Source organism: Nothobranchius furzeri, chromosome 8 (assembly GCF_043380555.1).
Source record: "Nothobranchius furzeri strain GRZ-AD chromosome 8, NfurGRZ-RIMD1, whole genome shotgun sequence".
Classification (NCBI taxonomy): Eukaryota; Metazoa; Chordata; class Actinopteri; order Cyprinodontiformes; family Nothobranchiidae; genus Nothobranchius; species Nothobranchius furzeri.
This window is the reverse complement of record NC_091748.1, coordinates 75,382,653-75,406,811: the sequence shown is the minus strand read 5'-3', so window position 1 is coordinate 75,406,811 and position 24,159 is coordinate 75,382,653. Positions and strand designations below refer to the sequence as shown.

Below are 24,159 nucleotides of genomic sequence, written 5' to 3'. Positions count from 1 at the left end.
TGCACAAAATTTAACATCCTTTCTGACTGGTTTTAGTATAGTGTTAGCAACCTATTCCAGCCCATCGTTTTCATAAAGGGACATTTTTTAAAACAACTACACAAATGTTGAAATCAGGGATGCACCAAAAATTTGGCCAGTAAAACACCAAAATTCCCCCCCCCCCCCCCCAAAAAAAAGAAAGAACGGAGGCTGTCAGGTGAACCTCGTTTTCGCTTCATTCCTCATGTGACAACTCGCTTCATAAAAATCATACTTTCTTACTGATTTCAAAAGTAAAGATTTTCCCTTTTAGTAATGATGTTTTGTTACAAAAGCTGGAATATTCATATCAGGGCTGTGTGGCGGTGCAGTTGTTAGCACTGTTGCCTCGCAGCAAGAAGATTGCAGGTTCGATACCCAGCTGTGGCCTTTCTGCGTGGAGTTGCATGTTCCCAACATGCCGTATAGGTTACCTATTGTACGTCGCTTTGGATAAAAGCATCAGCCAAATAAGTAAACATGAACATAGCAATTATGTGTAGCACTTTTTAATTTCGCTTTCACATCTACCGCATCTGCACAACGCTTTATTTTTTTTTTTACATTCCTGCTACGTCTGTCACTATTAGCTGTGTTTTCACCATCCTTTCTACACCCAGAAATGAGCTTTGAATCATGTGTGTGAAGCTCGGCTACTCTCACGAAGCTCACAGACTCTGTTGCTGCACGCAGCTGCAGCATCACCTTTTTCCTCACTGGACGAGTGAATATGTTCATCAGTGAGTGAATATTACTAGAATCAGAGTCAGCCATCACCAAACAAAGAGCTTTGAAAACAATGAACAGACCGGCCAGCATTGTACATCTTTCCTCTCTAATATATAATAATCACCCTCCACGCAGCGAGAACTGGTGCCCATCTCCTAGTGATGTGTCGGTCGCAAACGAGCCAGCTCTAAAAGCCGGCTGTATGAAGTGAATGATGGAAAGCCACAACATGTGTAACTGCGTGTGCAGACTGTCCACACACAGAGCAGTAGGGGCGGGGAAGAGGGAGGATCAGACTCAGACACACAGCAGAGCACGTGCGGGCGGAGGGAGACGAGAGGGAATGAGGAGCAGGTAAAAGGCGAGCGAGAGAGAGGAGAGTGCGACGAAGACGGTGAGAAAATGAGCAACAGCAGTCAGAAAGTTGAGATTTCATAAAGTGTTCAGTTAATAAATCCATATGAATGATAAATATTTAACATATTGCATTTTTTTACATTAGTAAATGGTTTTACATATAGTTTTTACATTATTTTTGGTGGTAAATATACTTTACGCAACAGAAAATCTGAGGAGAAACTTGGGAGCCGAAAAAGCCGGCTCTTTTTGGTGAGCCGAGCCAAAAGAACCGGCTCTCTATAAAGAGTCGGAATTCCCTTCACTACTATCTCCAGCAATCTCTGGGCAAGCAGGTGGGATACACCCTGAACAGGTTGCCTGTCCATGGAAACCTATTATGAATTGTATTTATGATGGACTTTCTAAAACATCTGAATGTGTTTGCAAGGTGTCTCAGTTTCCTGAGAATTTTGAACAGTGCAGGCATCTCTGTCAGTTTAGTTTGCATGAGACAGGAAGTGAAAGAAATCTGAAGTGACTTCATGGAGGGCTTGATGACCCAGGTGCACGCAAACTGAAGGTGAACTAAGGCCCTGTCCACACGTAGCCGGGGATCTGCCAAAACGTAGATATTTTTCTACGTTTTGGCCTGTCATCCACACGAAAACGGAGTTTTTTTCACACGAAAACGGATCTTTTTAAAAACTCCGGCCAAAGTGAAGATCTGCATTTTCTCCGTTTTGGGTGTCTGCGTGTGGACGGACAAAACCGGAGTTTTAAGGTCCGCAACGTCACTTTCCGCGACAAAAAAATGCTGACATCACGTGTGCGACCTGTGTTTACACTAGCCGACAGCATGGATGCCCTCAGAGCTGCGCTGACTTCATCAATTGTCCAAGCGCTTTTTGCTTGTTTGTTTTTGCAAGCGGAATTACTGCTCCTTGCGGAAGACCACAGAAGAAGGACGAGGTTAACAACGGGGGAAGTTCTGCCGCCTACAGGTCTGGCATGTCCTTAACAATGTATTTATCCGGGTACGTGTGGACAGGGTTTTTTTTTTAAACGAGGTGGTGTGGATTCAAGTTTTTGGAGGGGCGGATATTCATTTTTAAAAAAACCCGGTTATGTGTGGACTAGGCCTAAGATGAATTATGTTGCTCTTGTCACAATTTGTGTGCAATGAAATAATGTGACCCTGCATACAAACTTTAGTATGAATGTCCAATTCAGTGTGGTGTGAAAACATATTTTGTTCTGATTTTGTTTAAAGCTTTTCATTGCTTAGAGAATAAAAAAACATGAAACAAAAACAATGACAAAAGTTAGCAAAATCTTTAAAAATGGTCGACCTGGTTTCAGCCGTTTTTTTTAAATGAATAAATTGTTTTTATTCATTTTTTCAAAGTGCTACGGGAGAGATTATTGCTGTTTACAGTAAACACAGCTCTGTTGTGTTAATGGCAGCTCGGAAAACGCTTCTGGGAACACACACACACACACACACACACACACACACACACACACACACACACACACGCAAAGCTACATGATGTGCAATAAACTTGAGGTCATGAATTAAAGATCCTCAGATGAGATTAAAAAGTAATTGTTTGTATTTATGCATTAATCTTTTCATCCTGCTGCACCTTTCAAACTGATGCACTATTATTCTCTATTAAATGCTGGCGACTTGAAAATCACTGCCCTCAAAATGACTAAACAAGTCTGTGTTATAAAATAGCTCAGCTATAAATAGCCAGAGCTTTTGATGGTGCTGGGAACCTCGCTGAAGTGATCGCTGATGTTGTTTTCCTTTATAATTATTCTGTAGTAATGGCAGTCAAGATAAGTTGACTTGCACTGGTTGGATTTAAATGCACATCTTTTAGCAGGATTCCTTTAAAGCCCCAGTGTGAAATATTTTACCCATTTACTATTAAACCCTGCATTTTCAGTTCACAAATTTGTCCTTTTTCATTCAAATTTCTCACCAACTTCAATTCTAAATTTTCCTCTCAGCATTAAATTTAGCATTTTTAAATACATAATCCGTGGTTGAACCTCCATGGTCATCCATCATCTTGACGTACAGTAGCTGTTTAGGGACATACGAGCTTCGCATTATGCATTTGCACTATTACTGTAACCTGAAAGGAACAGCAGAGGGCAGCAGTGCACCCTGCACGTCTGCTAATTCAACTAAGAAGAAGAAGAGACTAGCTATGTTGTTGCTGTACTTTGTTAGTTTGAACAATAAACAATAAAATTGAAAGATGCATCAAATTTGTCAGGTTTTCATCATGTCTTCGACAGTATTAAGCCGCTTATGTTCAGATCCCTGCCCGCTATTAGCTGGACGCCAGCCTCCGAATAGTGTCCCTGATTCCTAACTCCCCTTAAGTTGCTCATTCATCTTTTCTTCTTACCAGAGTTCCCGATCTGGTCCCAACATGTCCGTTCCAAATTCTTTCTACTCAAGTCTCCTCTCTTCCCACAGCCTGCCTTCTCTCCCAACATGCTCCAGTGCTCGTCTGCTAGCCAATGTCTAAATCAGCAATTTTTTATTTGATCTCCTCAAACACTTTACTAAAGGCGATGTAATTCACGTGTTACAGAGTTGGCGTGCTTCTCTGAGGGCTTCTTCTCAAGCATTAACTTTAGACGTGGGTCTCCTTCAGCTGGTAATCCGTGGGAGTTTACGCACATTATACACAGCATGTCCATGGCTCTAGCCAACCCTCCTTTGTTAGCCATGGCTAACAAGCAGCTAGGGCGGTGCATCCGCGATTCGGGGGCCACAAAGAAGGGGCCCGCCTGGGCTTGAGAGATTGGAAATGGATTATCCTATGAAGGTCATGAGTGGGCCACTGTAGCTGCACTTCTTTCACTGAACTGCATGGCGCTTAAGAGTCGCATGTTTTTAATCATGATTTCAATGGATTCCACACAAGGGACCATAAAATTTATAAATGATACGTAAAAGAAAATGCATTCAATCAGTAATTGTATCAATATGTTTTAACTGTTTTATAGAAAAAATATTTTTTTTGTAATACGGGTTATTATGCAATCTTCAGGGAAAAAACGGACCATTTAAAATCTTTAACTATAAATAAACAAATGCTGTGAGTTTAGACGAGTCCCAGAAATATAAGCCAGCAACTAGAAACTTGCACAATAGGGACTAAATATCATAACTGTACTTTGCCTGAATCCTCTGAGGTCCCTTTTGAGCTCAGGAGTCATTCAGGGATAAAGTTGCTCAGTGGGCTTCCGCCTCATGCTATTTTCATCAAATATATACTCAGAAAGGTACATTGTACTTTTTTAATAATGTCACAACCCTCCTATGCAGACTGTCCTCTTAATGGTATTGAACTTAATCCCTATCCCCTTCTCCAGCTGTGTCAGTTTGAAATTTAATCTCAAAATAACGTTGATGCTGTGAGCAGCATGTTACATTATCTTCTGTTAGAAATTATTGACCTGATTTCACATCTGCTCTGTAAATCTAAAAATTCACAGAAAAGCGTTGTTCTTCTTGCAGGTCAGGGATGACTTAACGGTACTGCGTAGAGGTTTTGTCTTCTTCGTTCTTTACTATTAAATATCTGTATCTGATTTAAGTTGGGGTACATACATTAAAGATGTGGTTCACTTGTTTATTTAATACATTTGCAGTGGCCTCTTGTAGGAATGCTTTGTAAGTCATACTCTGGCGGAAAATGTTACGACTTGTGGAAGCTAACCATTAGCATTAGCAGCTCCACAACATGGCAGAACTCCTTCAGGCTTGTGTTATTTGTGGAGCTAAAACATAAATGTTGCAAAGCAAACAGTCAGTGGTAGAGTCACGTTTCTGTTTTGCAGTTTGATGCGAGATGTCCAAATATAAGGAAATAAGACTCCAAATCCTGGGTGTTTCTCAATGCCAAGGCGCCTGGCCTTGCGAGGCGATGTCTTGCAAGGCCAGGTGCCTTGCTTACAAGTGCACTGTCCTTCCTTGGCCAAAGAAAATGGTTAAATGAAACAGACTTCCATCACGTGATTGCGGCTTCCACGGCGGTCACATAACGTCACGTGACACGGGAGATAACGTTATATTTTATACGTATTAGTTTCAAAATAAATATATAACGAGCCATTAACTTTTTAAAGTGTGCATATGTTTATTAAATTAAAAATAGAAGTGAGTTACTACCCGCTAGCCACCAAAGCCGCAACTACTAAGCAACTAACCAACAATAGATAACTTCATTTGATCTAAAAAAAAAACACTTTAAATTAGTTGACTTACTTTTAAATGTGAAAATTTTCCCCGAAGTAGCTGCCGGCTTCTGATCCGCCGTCCTTTTGAAAATACCATGGTGTATTGTGGGTAATTTTTGACCGAGGCTAGGCTACAAGACACCTCCTGTGTATCCTCGCTCAGCTAGCTAAACGGCTAACAAACGGAGAACAGGTGCCTCAGTAGAACATGAACATTGGAACACGTATTGGCGGCTCCCGATGATGTATCTCCTAGGCAACCAGGGCGGAGCCAAGACATCAAGGCAAGGTTCCATGGCACTGAGAAACACCCCCTGTCTTCTGAAGCTACTTTTTCCCCCAGCTGACTTGCACTTCCTCAAGATGGCACACCTAAATCTCTCCCCTTGAGTATGGCTTGCTAGGCATTCATTCTTACTAGACACCACAGCAAATGTATTGATTGAACGAGTGAACCACATCTTTAAACATATATGATATTCGTGTGACCCCACATTTACCAATCAGGAGCTAGTCATGAGCTGTTAATTGCTTTTTGTATTCCCCTGTATACTACGCAAAACTTGCCACAACCTCTAAGATTCTTGCACAAGAGGAAAATCGTGCCTGTGTCCTGCTGGCTTTAGATGTTTACCTGCTTGAACACTGCAGATTTGATTAAAATGAGTGATTAGTTGTTCCTGCAGAACCTAATAAAGGCTGAGAAAATAATTCAGCAGTTAGAATCAGGTTTGTCTGAGCAGGAACATGTCAAAAACATTACATGTACGTTAGCACTACACAGCTTTGTGCGTGCTTGGTATGAAGCTTTCAGCTTCTTTAAGGAGCAGGGTGGGAGCTAAAGCCGTTTCCACCCTTTCTCCTTTCCTCCTCCTGTACTTTATGTAGTCATGTTATGGACCACAGCTTTAAGAGATTTTTCTTTATTTGTTTATGCTTATTTATTTGGCAGATGCTTTTATCCAAAGCGACTTACAATTTATAACCTATAGGGCATGTTGTGATCTGTGGGGGAAACCGGAGTACCCGGTGGTAACCCACGCATACATGGGGAGAACACGCAACTCCTCCACGCAACAAGGCTGCAGCCGAGTTTCGAACCTGCAACCTTCGTGCTGTGAGGCAACAGTGCTAACAACTGCGCCACCAATCCTAATAATGAGGATTCACTCTGGTACTGCAACAATAGTCAATCATTTTATTTGCATCTAGGTATGTGGAAGTTTATGTAAAATCCTCGGGGACCAATCACAGTCATGCAGTTGCAGGTACAAAACTGACCTGAAGTTACAGTGCTTAGCATAAAGGCAGGGACGTTTCAAGACGTTCGGGGCATTCAAAGCATCTGCGGGCCCCAGGCAAGATGGACTGATGGATAGACTTATCCTATTACATTTTACAGTGTGTAGCCATATTCAGACATTCCCTTTAAAAGCAACCCAGGTTACAAAACATTGTGGTTTTTAAAAGATAAATGTTAGTCTTCTTCCTGGCACTCAAGGAGGACAGATGCTTCTCTTTTCGCTCCCTTATCTTTTTTTCCCAAGGCTCTTTGTCCTGTCTGCCTGGCAGCCTCTGGATTTACCTGCATTGTGGCTCCTGCTACAACCTCTAATTTATGACAAGATTTAAGCAAGACATGGGGTTCAGCTGTCGCATTTATTGTGTCCATCCACTCATGAACAAGAGGCTGTGCCAGAAGCGTCTCTCTTGGGCTAAAGACACATCTAAGGGGTATTGTGAAGAGGAACATGAAATATGCCAGACCCACCAATTCAGACGAGCTGAAGGCCACTCTCAGAGCAACATGGGCTCTCAACACCTGAGCAGTGCCACAAATTGACTCCATGCCATGCTGCATTACTTCAGTAATTCGGGTTAAATGAGCCCCCAACTAAATATTAAGTGCTGTACATGCTCATACTTTTCAGTAGGTCAACATTTCTACTGTTTCCTTTATTTGCATTTGCATTAAAAAGTAACAAACGCAATTTTAAGTTCCTTCCACAACATATGTTTTTACTATTTGTCCTGAACTTGTAAACTTTATTTTCTACTAATGGGCACTTTTTTTCTGTTTTGTTGGGGTTGATATTATTTAATGTTTAAAATTAGTATTTATTACATTTATTATGCATTTTATTTAGCAAAAACTGTGTTTAGCTTTACTAAATGCTAAACTTTAAAGTTAGGGTTGAAACGATTCCTCGAGTACCTCGAATAATTCGAGTACAAAAAAGCCTCGAGTCAAATTCTCTTCCTCGAGGATTCGTTTAATTCATGTTTAATTAATTCATGGCTTTGCAATCGCCTGGGGTCATGTTTCACCCAGACCGAAATGAGTGACACACATACTCACTGCACTGAATGCACACGCGAGTAATGAACGTTAACTTTCTCTTAAGCCATGGCAGACAACGTGGACCCCGGTGGAGTGCGAAAAAGAAAATGTCAAAGGTGTGAGACCATTTTTCACGTCGTAAGGCGGAAAACGTAGTCCAGTGTAATACTGTAAAATGGTTTTAGCCTACCACATCACCACATCCTCCATGCTGGAGCACCTGTAAATGTCACTTCTGCAAGTGGACTCGGAGGTCCGCTATATGTTCCGCGGACACTGTGCTACTTTTTCGTTTGTAGCACTCAGGTTCAGCTCACACTGTGCATCTGGTAGCAACACGTCAGACCTAAAAATGTGCTAAAAATAGCAGTTTTTACACAAGACATCTGACCTTTTATTGTGTTATTGATGTCTGTCCCTCGGGATTGCTGCAGGAGGACACAGGTATTAATGAGAGCATGTGGAGTAATTGTAGAGCAGCAGTAGCTCAACAGGTTGAGCAGGTTGTCCAGTAATTGGAAGGTTGCAGGTTCAGTCCCGGCTCTGGACAGAGAATTCTGCTGTTGTGTCCTTGGACAAGACACTTAACCCACCTTGCCTGCTGGTGGTGGTCGGAGGGTCCGGTGGCGCCTGTGCTTGGCAGCCTCGCCTCCATCAGTGTGCCCCAGGGCAGCTGTGGCTACATTGTAGCTCATCACCATCAGTGTGTGAATGTGTGTGTGAATGGATGAAAGATACACTGTAGTGTAAAGCGCTTTGGAGTTCTTAATCTGAGAGGCACTATACTGTACAGCTGCAGGTCATTTATCATTTATGAGAGTGGTGGAGGAAAACGAAAAAAGTAAATGTTCTGTGATCAGTATAATTTGACATAACCATGGCAAACTCGACAGTCTTTGTTATTGTGTGAGAAAAAAAAGTGTGGAAAATAAAACGGTTCGGGGAACCGTCTGGATCTGTTCACGGCTCGCGAAAACGCTAGTGTCGCCTGTGGTTTTCCCTGAGTCCCCGGGACCACCCCCGCTCGGAGCGGACGCCTTCTCACACCAGCCCGGGCCTCGAACGCTCCTTTATGCGTTTCCACCAGTCCCTCTGATTCCCCATCTCCTGGACCGAGTTCGGTCAGAACAGCTCTCGGTAATTCTGGCGGCTCCCAGACGCCTGTCTGCGTCATGGTTTCTGGACCTGCAAGCGCTACTGTCCGGCTCCCCGTGGAGACTCCCGCGAAGGGAGGACGCCCCTCCCCAGGCAGATGGGATAATCAAACATCCTCCAGAAATAGGCCATCGGCTGTGGGTCTGGCTGCTGAGCGGTCATGCTTAGGGGGTTTCTGGGCTGCCGCATGATGTGGTCACCATGATTCAGAGTCCACGGGCGCCCTCTACCGTTGCATCTTACGTTGCTAAATGGGCAGCTTTCCAGAACTGGTGCACAGAGCAGTATGTTCAAGCGCTCTCCTGCCAGCTGGCGGATGTCCTATCGTTTCTGCAGATACGGACGGACAGGGGCCTTGCATTCAGCACTATTAAAACATATGCTGCAGCTATCTCATCTTGTCGCCAGGATTTTGGTGATAGGTCTGTTTTCAATCATCCTCTCACAAAACGTTTTCTAAAAGGTGTCAGAAGGAACAGACCTGTGTCCCGCCCGCTAATTCCCCAGTGGGATCTAACGGTGGTTCTGCGTGGCTTATCTGAAGCCCCATTTGAACCCTTGGACCAGGTCTCACTCAAGTTCCTGTCACTTACAACTGCCTTGCTGCTGGCACTGGCATCAGTCAAGAGAGTGAGTGACCTAACTAACCGCCCTCTCAGTGGCTCCCGCATGCCTCAGGATCCGGGAAGATGGCAGGTCTGCTGTTTTCTGCCCCAACCCAGCCTTTGTGCCCAAAAACATTAATGCTTCCTTCAAATCCAGGTCAATTTCATTGGCTGGACTTTTTCCTCCTCCCCATAATTCTGAGTAGGAGGCGGCTTCCCATCTTCTCTGCCCGGTGCGTGCGCTCGCACGATATGTGTCACGCACTTCAGGGATTCGCCGCTCACAAAGCATATTTGTGCACTACAGGGAGTCTTCCCTTGGGCAAGCGCTGTTCGCCCAGCGCCTTTGACTCTGGCTATGTGACGCCATTTCACTCGCTTACACATCGTCAGGGCGGGATCCCCCTGAGACACTCAGGGCTCACTCAGCCAGAGGGATTTCCTCTTCTGTGGCGCCCCACAGTGGTGTGTCAATGGAAGTCATTTGTCAGGCTGCTTCATGGGCTTCACCCTGTTCCTTTACTCGTTATTATGTACGAGATGTGTCTTCAGGATCCATCACTTGTTCAGTGCTTGGACCTCAGCAGGCTGAGTGAACGCATTATGCTACCTCATCAGCCCTGCTTGAATGAATTTCATCCTCTTGTGGATGATATTTTTAGTGGGGGCCTCACTCTTCTCTCTGGCTGCCTCAGCCTTTTAAGCCCTGGGCTGAGGCTGAGCGACCCTCACTGAAGGGAGACTTGTTGGGTGTGTCCATTGGTTGAGCTAACCAGTGTGGCGTAAACCCATCCAGCTGCGCTTTATTCCAATAGCAGCTAGCTTAAGGGCTAAGACTAGACGAAATAGAACGTTGGTTACGTATTTTAACCCCAGATTCTATGAGTCTAGTCGCAGCCCTTAAGCCACTGGCCCCACTGGTTCTGTTAGGACTAAGAGCCATCGGAGGCGAACAGTGGGGTCGTTCCACTTATATAACCCACAAGGGGTGCCCACGTGGTGGGCGTACATTTAAGCTCTTCATGATTGGCTGATGCTGAGATCACCCTTCCAATAGCAGCTCGCTTAAGGGCTGCGACTAGACTCATAGAATCTGGGGTTACAATACGTAACCAAAGTTTTGAGCGTTATCCGTTCTTTCATAATCCGTTGTTGAATTGTGATCGGCAGAAGCTTTTCCGGTTCGCGCCTCACTTTTTTTTTTTTTACAGCAGCGGCCCAAAACGATCTCATGGATGTTCTGCTTCCTGATCACGTGACGTGCGATGTATGCGGTTGAAGATCGGCTTTAGAGCTGGGATGTTTTTTCTCACAGTGCGAGGGCTCGTTCCGACGCCCACACAGTGAAAAAATGTAAATGACGACTTTAGTCATCATTGGCAGTTAACGAGTTAACCCTCTCAAGCTCAAAATAAGTTTTGATAAAAGGACGAACAACTAAGTCCTTCAGGGTTAAAACATGCTAATGAAATCCATATGTGGAGTAGGTAGGTAGGTTTTAACTGTTTCAAATCTGCAACGCCTGCCTCCAGAGGTTTAATAAACTATTCAGGCCCCTTGAAGCAGCTAAATTCTAAAACTCATCTTTCATTAAACCCAGTTCTGGTAACCAGAGGTTCGACTCAGATTGGGATTAGGTAAATGGGCTCGTTACTCACTGACTGGACCGTTCTGATGATGAAAAGGACAAAGGACTTGTCTTTCATTAGCTTCTGGATATCACTTTGTTCTGTGATAAAGTTAGAGTCATCGTCTCCTGCAGGCTAAATATGGACCTGATGTGATGCAAATGGACAGAAGGAGCTTTTTGCTTGACTCTGATATTCTCTCTGAATGTGCTTGCAGAGCTGTACAGACAAGAGGAGAAACTTTAGGACAGGGGAAGCCTGGAAGTAATCTGGCACTTCTGTGGATCAACATAATGAATGTTTGGATTAAGCTGCACCACTTTGTGCAATAAAGCAAAGGTGTAGAGCATGCCATTATGAGTCCTGTGGTCAGGGTGGCTTTAGTTGTGATGGGCTACAAACTGAGTGGATGTTTCTCATCACTCATCCTAGTTTTTAGCCATTTATGTAATCAGTTTCCTTCAGGGATTTATTTGAAATGGACTTGACTCTGAGTGCTGTCCTAGTAAAAGCGTTTGTCGTTGACTGAATTTTATTATATTGCCATATAACCGATACGCACCGACAAGCTATACTGCAGAGCTAACACAATGGGAACAGGTCTAAAGTCGTCAATAAATGTGTTAAATGAAAGGGGAGCTGTTCTCTTTCAGTATTTGGTTGTGTCTCACATGCAGATGTGGTGATAATCTGAACATTTTTCATAAATCAAAAATAAGAATCAGTCCACAACAATTGTCTCATTTCTCCTGGACGATCTTCAGGCCTGATCAAATGTTAAAACCTGTTCCATCTTTACGCAGAAAGGACTTCTATAATAATTATATTTAGAGGCTTGCACAACTACAGTGCATTAGCAAATAAATGTAGCAGGGATAATGTCATAAGCAGGATTATGACTCATTTTCTTTTTTTGTGTGTTAATGATTTGGGATGGAGGGCAACACCGGGAGACAACGGAGACATGACACACAACAAAGCTCCTTAATAACATTCACCTTAGATCGCTGGAGCAGAGGGGACTCGCCTGGATTAAGTTGTACCAAAATAACCACATAATGCATATTAGATGCCACGCAGAAAGTACCCACGCTCGTCACGATTTCAAAACTGCCTGTGAGTATTATACGACAAAAGTAAAGCCTGGGTCAATGTAAAAGTCACCTGTTAGCTGGAACAGCTCTTCTAAGGTCAACTAATTAGAGATTTATGACACAGCGTTAGTTAGTTAGAGAGAGAGAGGTACTTGTGAAGCGAGGATGTGAATACATGACAATCTATTGTTGTTATGGAAAACTTTAAATAAAGGACATACAGACAAATATAATTTAAACCAGGGCTGATGAAGCACGTGAAGTTATTATGACCTCTCAGACTGGCCAACATTTCTAGTGATGAATGTGGATCTGATGTAATTATTTATTTACAGTAGAGGCGTTTCAAAGTTCTAATTCCTTATATTTCACTGGTCTGATGGGGCAAAACCTGCTTTCGTGTGACTGGCAGAATTTTGTGTTGCAGTTTTATTACAAAATACTTCAATCATTTTGTTTTTGCAGCTCACCTGCATGCCTTTTACCTTGTGGTCACCAACTCCTTCCAAAGATGTAAAGCATTTTTCAAGAGGTCAGTCTCGTGAATTAACATCAAGGAATTTTTAAGAAATTCCACAATGAATCCGTGACTTTTTGTAAAAAAAAATCTACTTTAGACAAAGGTCCTAGAGCTCATACAAGGAAGTAGAGATCCGTGGCAACTATTTTAAGACTTTTTGGAAAAATGTCAATTTGTTGTGATCAGTTGGACCCCGAAGTCAGAAACGCTTGAAACAACGTCTCGCAATTAAACAAAAGCCAAAAAAAAAAGTAACGAGTGATGGAACAAAATGTAAATCAGTGTGTTTCACCGCTCCCGTAACTTTAAATGCAAGTGCATCCCCACCATGTGCTCACCATGCAGACAATAACAGACTATCCACCTGCTGTGTTTTTAGTTATTCTTCCTTGTGTCTTTTCAGCAAAGCACTTTTCAGAAGCAGACCACTAACGGACTGAGAAGGTGGGTGTATTTGTAAAGTGGGGATCGTTTACAGTGACAGGCCAGGGTGGAGAAAGAAGCTCCAAAAAGGGACATTCCTAAACTGTGGAAGGTCTTGAGACCCCTGAGGTGACAGATGTGTGGGCTTCAAAGCCTTTTTCCATCTTTGTTAGCAAAAGTGAGAGACATTTACCGAACTGAAAGCTGCTAGAGCATCAAGGGAGGGAAGTAGGAGGGTGTGATCTGAGATTCAGCTGTGCACACAGGAAATAATAAGGGTGCCTACATAAATAACCTGAGATGCAGACATGCAGTGGGCACACATGCACCTAAAATTAGAGTCACAACAGCAGGAGATCATTGCATGTGCAGCATTCAGTGCACTTTTATTTTAAATATTAGCAATAAGTGTGTTATGCTATTTAATAGGAAGCATTCATTCCAAACAGCAGCTGTGTATCAACAGTAATGAGAGCTCAGTGACCATGGTAGAATTACATAACACTGTCATCAAATAATTGAATATGGATTTTTTACCTTGAGTCTGCTGTGTGAGAGATCAGCTGCACTCTTCCTTCCCCTCCTGTTTCACCACTGTCTGAGACCAGCTTGAGCTTTGGCAGTTTTCAGCCCCAGTCGAGCCAGCGCTATGTGTTTGTATGAAAATGTACAGCTGAAGAAGGAAGGTATCTTGTGTTTCTGATGCCAGTGAGTGGGAGCTACATGCGGCATTCTCATTGGTGTGAAATTGAAGGGGAGAGAGATAGAGATAGAGAGCAGGCAAGATGGATGGAGGCAGGGATGGAGGGTGGGGGGGGGGGGGTTGGACTCGGAGAGAATCAGAAGGCAAAGAGAGCTTTGTTTGCTCAGGGAAATCTCCAAGGACAACCCTGAGCACATCTGTGAGCGGGAGAAGGGCTGCTCACTGATGTTGTGTTTAAAGAGTTGGAAACATTTGTGTTGGGAATAAAAAAGGAAGCTGCGGAAGCTGTTGTCCTCAGCAGGCTGTTTAAGGCAAAGCTCTTAGGAAAAGGAAATCAAGTTAAACTTTGCTAAATCAACCAAATGTTTAAACAGTTTTTTTTGTTCTTTCTTTTCAGATCTTTTGTAGATTGTGGTTTTCAATATTTTAAAGTTTTTTTTATTAACAATTTGTTTGTGGTAGAACGTTTAAATAATAATAATAATAATAATAATACATTTTATTTCAAAGCGCCTTTCAGGACACCCAAGGTCACTTTACACAAAACACGTAATAAAATACAATAAAACAATAATAAAACCCAAAGAAGAAAAAACAGAGAGAAACATTTCAATAAAATCAGAGGTTGTAGGCAGATTTAAACATATGTGTTTTGAGTTTTGATTGGAAAAGGGTAAAACTGTCGATGTTCCTGATGTCTGGGGGAAGTGAGTTCCAGAGTCGAGGAGCAGAGCGGCTGAAAGCTCTGCTCCCCATGGTAGCGAGACGGGCAGAAGGAACCGCAAGATGGATGGAAGAAGAAGATCTGAGTGAACGGGACGGGGTGTGAATACTTATAAGGTCTGAGATATATGGAGGAGAGAGGTTGTGGATTGCTTTGAAGGTATGGAGGAGAATTTTGAAGATGGACCTGAATTTAACTGGGAGCCAGTGGAGCTGCTGGAGAACCGGCGTGATGTGGTGAAAGGAAGGGTTTCTGGTGATAATACGGGCTGCTGAATTCTGGACCAGTTGCAGTTTATGAAGGAGTTTGTTGGGGAGACCATAAAGAAGTGAATTGCAATAGTCGAGACGGGAGGTGACGAGGCTGTGGACGAGAATGGCGGCAGTGTGAGGGGTCAGTGAGGGACGAAGACGGTTTATGGAACGTAGATGGAAGTATGCTGACCGAATTAAGTTATTAATGTGAGCCTGAAAAGAAAGGGAGCTGTCGAGAATGACACCCAGACTCTTGACATGAGGTGAGGGGGAGACTGTGGCACTGTCAATAGTTAAAGAAAAGCTGTCAGATGTTGAGAGGGTGGAGTTAGTGCCAACTAGAAGAAGTTCAGTTTTATTGCCGTTGAGTTTGAGGAAATTAGAGGTGAACCATGATTTGATTTCAGAGAGGCAGAGTGTAAGGGAGGATGGTGGGAGAGTTGAGTTGGGCTTACTGGAAATGTAGAGCTGGGTGTCATCTGCAAAGCAGTGAAACTGGATATTGAATTTGCGGAAGATTTTGCCGATAGGGAGGAGATATACTATGAAGAGGAGGGGCCCCAGGACAGAGCCCTGGGGCACACCTGACTTGACTGGGGAGGGTTCTGAGGTAAAGGATTTTAACTGGATGAACTGAGTGCGGCCAGTAAGGTAAGATTGAAACCAGCGGAGGGGGGTGTGAGTGATGCCTAAGGAATAGAGTCTATTAAGGAGGATGGGATGAGAAATGGTGTCAAAGGCTGCACTCAGATCGAGGAGAATAAGAATAGAGATTAAACCAGAATCAGCAGCAATGAGTAGGTCGTTAGTGATCTTGATGAGAGCTGTTTCTGTGCTGTGGTGGGGACGGAAGCCAGACTGAAACTGTTCATAAAGGTTATTGCGGGTGAGATGTGAATGGAGCTGAGATGCAACAGTTTTCTCAAGGACTTTGGAAATGAAGGGAAGATGGGAAATGGGACGGAGGTTATTGAAATCATTGGGATCTAAACCAGGTTTTTTTAGAATAGGGCTGACTGAATAACACTAAATCTTTTGACACAATGATTGACTGACCAGTAAGAGCCCATTTTTAGTCTGGAAAAAGGCAGTACACTTTTTCCAGGTTTGGAATGAGCTTCAGCTGGAGTTTAAATCTTTTTGTTAGGGTTGCTCCAATCAAGAACATCGCTCCCAGTCATAATACCGATCACATGGATTGGCCAAAATATTTTCTATGAAGTTATGAGTGCTACAGACTTCTTTAAAATGGCCTGTAATCATTTAAACAAACATTTATTTTTTATTTTTATAGAAACGTTCAGTGCAAAGAATTCAGCAGGTGGAACAAAGGTTCTAATTGGCATCGACTGGAGTCCAGTGCAGTGCTGCCACGTAATATGGTTTTAACAAAGTCACTGTGTACTTCTTAGCTAATCACAATGGCTGATTCAGAATACTCTTGTCTATTGATCGTGGCCAGACTATAATATTAACATAGATAAGATGGCTTGCCAGGTGAGGGAAATTCAGGTGTACGAGCAGCAAGTTACAGGTACGAATAAGATAACAGTCATTCTCAATAAAGGACTTGTAGTTCTAAAGGATGGTTTTATCGGAAAAACTTTCAATGAATTCGACAAAAACAAAATTCATTGTATTTGGAAATAGAGTAATCAATTTAATCAAATTAACCAATCAAAGTACATTACATTTGATGGTTAAGAACTGGAACAAGGAATCATCATTAATGATCAATTTAGCTGGAAGCAGCATATAAATGACTTAGTTAAATTTATCAAAAAATATCAGATTAATGAGTAGAATGAGAAATGTATTCGATATAAAATCTCTGCAGTTACTGTATATTTCCTTTATACTTCCATATTTGACATATAGGGTGGAAATATGGGGAAACGACAAACAGTGATCCAATTGTCCTACTTTAAAATTAGGCGGTTTGCATTATGAATCATGCTTCTTACTGCACACCGATCAACCCTATTTTTGTCCATCTATGTATTTAAAAATTTTACGAGATGATCTGTACAGGTGACCTGTACAGGCGTACTATGCTGCTTTACCACTAGGGATGGGTACTTGTGACATTTGAATGGATACTGTACCTACAAATCGATACTGGTGCTTAACGGTACCATATTTACTTTTGACCGTTTACTATTTAAATCGCTTTTTTATTTAAATATATATAATTTTCCCAATGTATAACCATATTTGATAAATATAATTAAAAATAACATACAACTGTTTGTATTACATTCTTCAATATGAAAACCTTTAACAACAACCATTTCTAAATGACCCAAAAACAGCAGTAGCTCAGGAGGTAGAGCAAGTTTTCTAGTAATCGGAGGGTTGCAGGTTCGATCCCGGCTCCGACCTGAGAATTCTGTTGTTGTGTCCTTGGGCAAGACACTTAACCTGCCGTGCCTGCTGGTGGTGGTCAGAGGTTGGCCGCCTCGCCTCTGTCAATGTCACCCTGTTTCTAATCATTTGTCAATCAACGTGCCTTAAGAAGATTAACCTAAACACAACTTGCCTTCTTCAATCAAACAGCAACAAGCATACAAAATGCAATTTCCATTTAATAATAAATTCAAGTAAACACTTGAATAAAACTAAAAATAAAACCCTTGTAATAAATGTATCCACAGCTAAGGAAATGCATTCTGCATTTATTATTCTGTCACAAAGCGGTTTAGTCAGATCGCCAGCCAGTATTTCTGGCAGCTGTAGAGTCTGAGAGAGAGATTTGTTTAAGCATGTGGGTCTGGTGCTGGATGGAGGAAGAAAAATGCAAATTTTTATGTCCATTCGTCCAGTAGTCGTTGTTGTTACGACTTGGCTCAGCCAGGAGGAAGAGAAGTAACATTTTTAAATTAATCAGATTTAAAAGTTTAAAAGTTGATAGATTTATTTTATACAGTGATGTTCTGTTGTTCTGCGATGGACTGGCTTTCTGTCCAGGCTGTACCCTGCCTGATTGCCCATCGACCGCTGGAGATGGGCACCAGACCCCCGCGACCCTACGTGGACAAAGCGGGTTCAGACAATGGATGTATGGATGTTCTGTTGTTGTTATTTTTCTTTTCTTCTCAGTTAAAAGTCCATATAGAAAACAAAAGTTTAACACCAACAGCAAACAAGCAAAAGTGTAAAGAAAGACAGAAACCCACTTAAGCACTCCCTGCCAACAAACAACCTAACCAAAATTCTTCCCAGAATTTAAACTAAATCCTCCCAATGGAGTAGTTAAAGAAAACTGAAGATACCAATTAAACACAAAAACACACAAGAGGCTACAAACCCCCCAAAAAACTTTTAAAGCTTAGCCCATTTTTTCCCAAATTTTTTTTCAGTCGTAATGCATATCATTTTATCAGTTAAGTCCCTCTGAATCATGTTATATAATTTTTTTTTCAATTATGTACTTTTTTGGGGAAGAAAATGGCATATTTATGGCATAGGTGTGTGTACTGGTTATGTAAGTTGTTGTGTGCAAAGAAAAGTGCACTCCTAGCTTCACATCATCATCACACATCTTCACTAGCTTTTTTACTAGCTAGCTGACATTGGACTGTGAGACACAAGCTAATGTTTGCTAGCAAGAAAATTATGTATGGTAACGTATAAAAATCCTATACACACAGGCCTTGAATACCTGTGAAGTTATTTAGCTTGGAAAAGTATTCTAAGAGGACTAAAATGAGCCGTTGTGCATCATTCTAATATTTCAAATAAGTAAATTAGGAGCAATCCTGCAGAGAGTGTTTTACTTTTGTTAGCGACATGCTTTGTGCCCACTGGCAACTATTGTTGCCACTCACAGAAATAAGCCTAATGAGAAAAAATATTTATCTTTGGTATAATTTTTGGATGGAGGGTTACTCTAGAGACTTGAATGAGTAAATTATTATGGATATGTTTTGGGGCAGTTCATCAGAAATGTCTAAAAATTACCTGTTTCCAGGATGATTTGCAGTCGCCATGTCATCAGCGGGAAGGAGCAGGAAGCAGATGATGTCATACGATAGGAAGCACTTGGAAACAATTTTTTTAAAACAGAACTTTTGTCTAAGTTGTTTACTAGCAAATAAGTGAAAAATGTTGGATTAGTAACACTACAATTATTTATTGTGAGTCAAAAATGACAGTGATACTTTGGCAACAATAGTTGCCAGTGGGGCTTAACCATCGACATATATACTGGACAATGTGTGTCCATAGTCTACAATAATAACTTTTTAAGCCAAAATGGGAGGTGGCCACCACCGCCATTTTGACCGTGTCACAGGTTCCGTCAAGCCCAGACAATTCCACAAAAGGGAAAAGAGGTGGAGCTGAGGGTGGGGCTGTAAGAATGGGATCAAATGACGACACTCGTCGAACAGAAGCAATGTAGCTAAAAGCTAACCCAAAGCTAACACGGACATGGGAGCTAAGCAAACGGAGGTAGCTACGTAGCTACAACCTGAGTTAACTGTGCACAACACTGGAGCTTCTGAGTCAGAGAGCTGCCGGGCTGACCACTGGGTAAAACCGGGTAGAATACAGAGGTCTCCCAAGAGCTCCACAAGCCGGCAGCGTGCGCAGCAGACAAGCGCCGTTGCGATTAGAGATGCGTTGAGCTGCCGCTGGGGAGAACCTGGTGGAAAGCATCGGTTTCCATCCAAGAGCTCCATAAGCCCGCAGCCCGCGCAGAAGGCAGGCGCCGCTGCGGTCAGAGATGCACCGAGCTGCCGGTGATGGGAGGAAGTTCATACCGATAGTCGGAACCCAGCTCCACCAACATGTCGTATTTAAATGCAGCTTTATATTAAATGCACTGGGTTTTACCCTATTACATTTACATTTCATGGTTAAACAGTACATGTTAAAATCCAAGCTCAGCTAGTGCAAGAGCGGCAGTGACCTAAAATACATAAATATAATTTTACTTACTAAAAAAAATGAAGTGGAGACTCCTTGGGTGCTCTATTTGTGCAATTAATACCACAGCAAGTCATTTTGTCCTCTAATTACACAAATAATATCCAAAAAGAAGGCACAAACGCTACAACTAATGGTCTAAGTTGAGAGACTGAAAATGGCGGAACAGTTTTAAGGCGAGGCCGAGGCTCAGGCTGAGGCCTTTCCCCGGAGCTAGCTCTGTGGTCATGTGGGTCTGATGCTCATTATACAGAATTTTAGACTTTTAATACACTTAAACAGAACAGTGACAAAAAATTCACCCCCCTCAGAGTTGTCATGAGTGTAAACTAGATCATTTAGACCAAAAACATGTTTTGGAACCAGGCTGTAAACATGTTTATTTCTGCTGTGAAATTGGTATTTTTAACATGGGAGTCAATGAGGATTTGCTCGTTTCTGACACCAGCCCCCAGTGGATGAAGGTGGAACTGCAATTTTTCTCTCTTCTGTATTGGCTTCATTTTCAGACCTGAATTATGGGGGCTTGGGCTAAACGGGTTAGCTCAAGACAAGCAATATAAGAGAATGCAAGCTGTTCACACAAAACTACACAATCATTCAGCTGCCAATGTCAATTTATGAGCTTCTTTCATGAATAAGGCAGGATCCCTTCAGATTGGAGGAGTCATTACTGAACTGTCCAAAGGTGATTAGCTGGAGTGGTGGTGGTGGAGTCCAAGAAATGGTACAATTAGTGGAGCCAGCTGGAGAAACACTGTAACTGCAACACAACCTGTAAAAAAACAGGAAGAGATCCACAAACAAAACACACCAGGTCATAGGCTGTAGCAATTATCCACTTTTCTTTTAGCCCAGAATTTAGAACCAACCTTTTTTTTCCAGTTTGAAAAACTGCAGAAAAATAATCAATGAACGAGCTTCTCTGATAATTAAAGTAAAATGTGTATCTCTAGCAGATGAGCATCAGTAATGTGTGAGAGACAGTGACAGACAGTGTGTTTATAACACGGAGAAGACTAAAAAGAAAGAAGTAGAACAGAACAATCTTTTCTATAGCGCCTCTCAAGATAAAAAATAACAAGGTGCTTCACAAAAACAAAAAATTAAAACAAAGATTTTTTTAAATGATTATAAAAAGCGTTTAAAATTAGAAAAAAAAATTGTGATTAAAATGTAAGGAAAAGGAGAGAGGAAATTTTAGGAAAGAGAAACCAGAGGATGCCAGCAAAGGTGGAAAAGATAGAGCAGAATAAGGAGATAGTGGTGACAAAGGTCAAAAAAGCCAGCTTGAACAAGCGAGTTTTCAGCTGCTGAGTCCACTGATCTCAGGCTCAGGGGGAGAGAGTTCCAGAGTCTGGGGGCCACAGCAGCAAATGATCCATCACCTTTGGTCTTTAGCCTGGTGCTGCACAACCAGTAGGCTTTGGTCACTGGACCTCAAGGACCTGCTGGGGGTGTAGGGACTGAGAAGATCACCAATGTAAGATGGTGCTTGTCCATGTAAGGCCCTGTAGACCAGAACCAGGATCTTGAAATGAACCCTGAAGTTGACTGGCAGCCAGTGAAGCTGGAGGAGAAGCGGGGTGATGTGGGTGGGTGTGTTCTTGGATCAGACAAGCGAACAAGAGAACTGACATGAGAATCAGGAGTGAGAGCTGGGTCAAAGGTCACGCCAAGATTCCTGACAGAAGATTTGGTGTGAGAAACAAGCTGGCCAAGAATGTCTCTGACTTTGGGAACCAGGGTGTCTGGGACACAGATGAGGATCTCAGTCTTACCTCCATTCAGCTTGTAGAAAGCTCCCAGCCATCCAGATTTTAATAGTCTAATCAGGAGTGTAACAGCTGCAACTTAGACATCTCATGGGGCTTAAAGGAGATGTCCAGTTGGATGTCGTCTGGCATCTTTTTGTATCTTTGTGTCCAAGGTTATACTTCTTCTGTACACAAATGAAATCACATTTATAGCTCACGTGTTTGCACCCAAAGCAAGTCAGGTAGAAATCAACACGCGTTGGAGCATATTGTGCACAGAGTGAAGATTTCTCTTATTGGAATCTGCAGAAGGAGATCAGATCTGCAAGGAACTGAGAGAAGAGGCGGTCTGGCACAGGATGCATCATTTCTACCTTAGGAAGCGATAACAAGTGTTATATAAAATCACACATTCATGCAAACATACTGCCTACTCACATGTCTCTTTTTCTTGCTTTGTTTCTCCATTGCAGCCATGCACACACCAGCATTAAGTTAGGTATTTAGAGGGAAGTAGGTACACATTTTCTTGCACCATCTGAGGATTTTGTGAGGATCCTGCAGACTGGGAGATCTTAAAGAGGCTTAAGATCACAAAAAGACACTTGAAAATGAAGTCTCATGAGGTACAGTCACCGTCATTTTTATTGTAATGCCACCCTTTATTTACCAACATCATTGCGAGCAAAAATTCTCTCCTATAATTCAAACCGCTTTGCAAATGTGAGCCGGCAAATGGAGAGCCATGAAAAACAATATTCTCTACAGCTGACTAGAGATGTGTGTCCATAGAATTACAGCCTGGAAGCTGCTTGTGTCACAAGTCTCGGACTCGCCGGATGACTAATCTAAAATCTGCTCCTGGAAATAAAGACATTTTCTTTTGTCCCAATGTTGTCATCATGTTTTTGTTTGTATTTTTTAGCGTGACATACTTTCTCAGCTCAGTTTGACATCCTACTTCGTAGAAATGTCAGTGAGTTTGTTTTTAAGACTGATGAGATAGAAATGATTTTCCAAATAATTTTGGAATTTTTCTTTTCTAACTTGGTTTAAACTCTCCCATCCATCCATCCATCCATCCGTCCATCCATCCGTCCGTCCGTCCGTCCGTCCGTCCGTCCGTCCATCCATCCATCCATCCATCCATCCATCCATCCACATCCATTTCCATCCATTTTCATCCATCCATTTTCATCCGCTTATCCAGAGTCGGGTCGCGAGGGTAGTAGCCTAAGGTGAGAGGCCCAGACTTCCCTCTCCTCAGCCACTTGGGCCATCTCCTCCGGGGGAATCCCAAGGCGTTCCCTGGCCAGGTGAGAGACATAGTCCCTCCACCGTGTCCAGGGTCTACCTTTAGGTCCCCTTCGGTTGGACGTGCCCGGAAAACCTCACCAGGGAGGCGTCCAGGAGGCATCCTGTCCAGATGCCCGAGCCACCTCAACTGGCTCCTCTCGATGTGGAGAAACAATAGGTCTACTCCGAGCCCCTCCCGAATGACCAAGCTTCTCACCCTATCTCTAAGGCAGAGCCCAGCCACTCTTCGGAGAAAACTCATTTCGGCCGCTTGTATCCGCAATCTCGTTCTTTCGGTCACTACCCAAAGCTCATGACCATAGGTGAGGGTAGGAACGTAGATCAACCGGTAAATCGAGAGCTTCACCTTCTAACTCAGCTCTCTCTTCACCAAGACAGACCGGCACAATGCCCGCATCACTGCAGGCGTAGCACCAATCCGCCTATCGATCTCACGCTCCAGTTTTTCCCTCACTCGTGAACAAGACTCCGAGATACTTTAACTCCTCTACTTGGGACAGGACCTCATCCCTGTTCCAAAGACACAGCATAAGCTCAGAGGGGATAGGGCCTTCGCTGTTGCTGCTCCCAGACTATGGAACTCTTTACCAGCACATATTAGAAAGGCCTCCTCACTGGAAACTTTTAAATCATCTTTAAAGACCCACCTTTTTATCTTGGCTTTCGACACCGTATGAAGTTTTGGATTTCTATTTGATTTTAGTGTTTATGTTCAGCACTTTGGTCAGTGAGGGCTGTTTTTAAAGTGCTTTATAAATAAAGTTGGTTTGGCTTGGCTTAATATGGCCAAACATATTGTATGTGTTTGTATATATATATATATATATATATATATATATATATATATATATATATATATGTATATATGTATATATATATATATATATGTATATATGTGTGTGTGTGTGTGTGTGTGTGTGTGTGTGTGTTTACCAAAGATTTAAGAACAGGACTAATATTCTCTACGTCCTGTCTGGACATGGGACCTCTGAGTCTGATAAAATGTTGATCTAGTTATAGCCTAAAGTGATCAGTGCAGCTCAGATCTGAATCAATCAACACACAGTTTTCTCATCCAAGTCTTTTTTTTTTCTTCTGGAGCCAAGTTGAGTAATAACTCCCATCCCGTCTTATCCTACCTCATTTCCAAAGACAATAACTTCAGCCTTTAACTGAAGGATGTTTGATTGCATCCGGCCATTACCTTGCTCCAAACACTGACAAGAGTGAGTCTAGGCGACCACAGTCATCAGGTGATTGAGCTAGGAAGATCTGGGTGGCATCTGCATAACTATGGTAGGCAGTCAGTGCAGTTACATGAGCGCTGACCGACATCCAAGTCAATCAAGGT

At 42.5% G+C, this 24,159-nt stretch overlaps 1 protein-coding gene across 1 annotated transcript in view; it reads right to left on the bottom strand.

Annotated features, from left to right (window-relative positions):
- The window catches only part of rgs8 (regulator of G protein signaling 8), a 45,183-nt gene extending 31,263 nt beyond the window's left edge, over window positions 1-13,920 (bottom strand). Inside the window, exon 1 of the mRNA XM_015971158.3 lies at window positions 13,662-13,920. The gene's annotated coding sequence lies outside the window, so the exon portion shown is untranslated. The remainder of the gene's footprint in view (window positions 1-13,661) is intronic.
- Window positions 13,921-24,159: the final 10,239 nt, after the last annotated feature.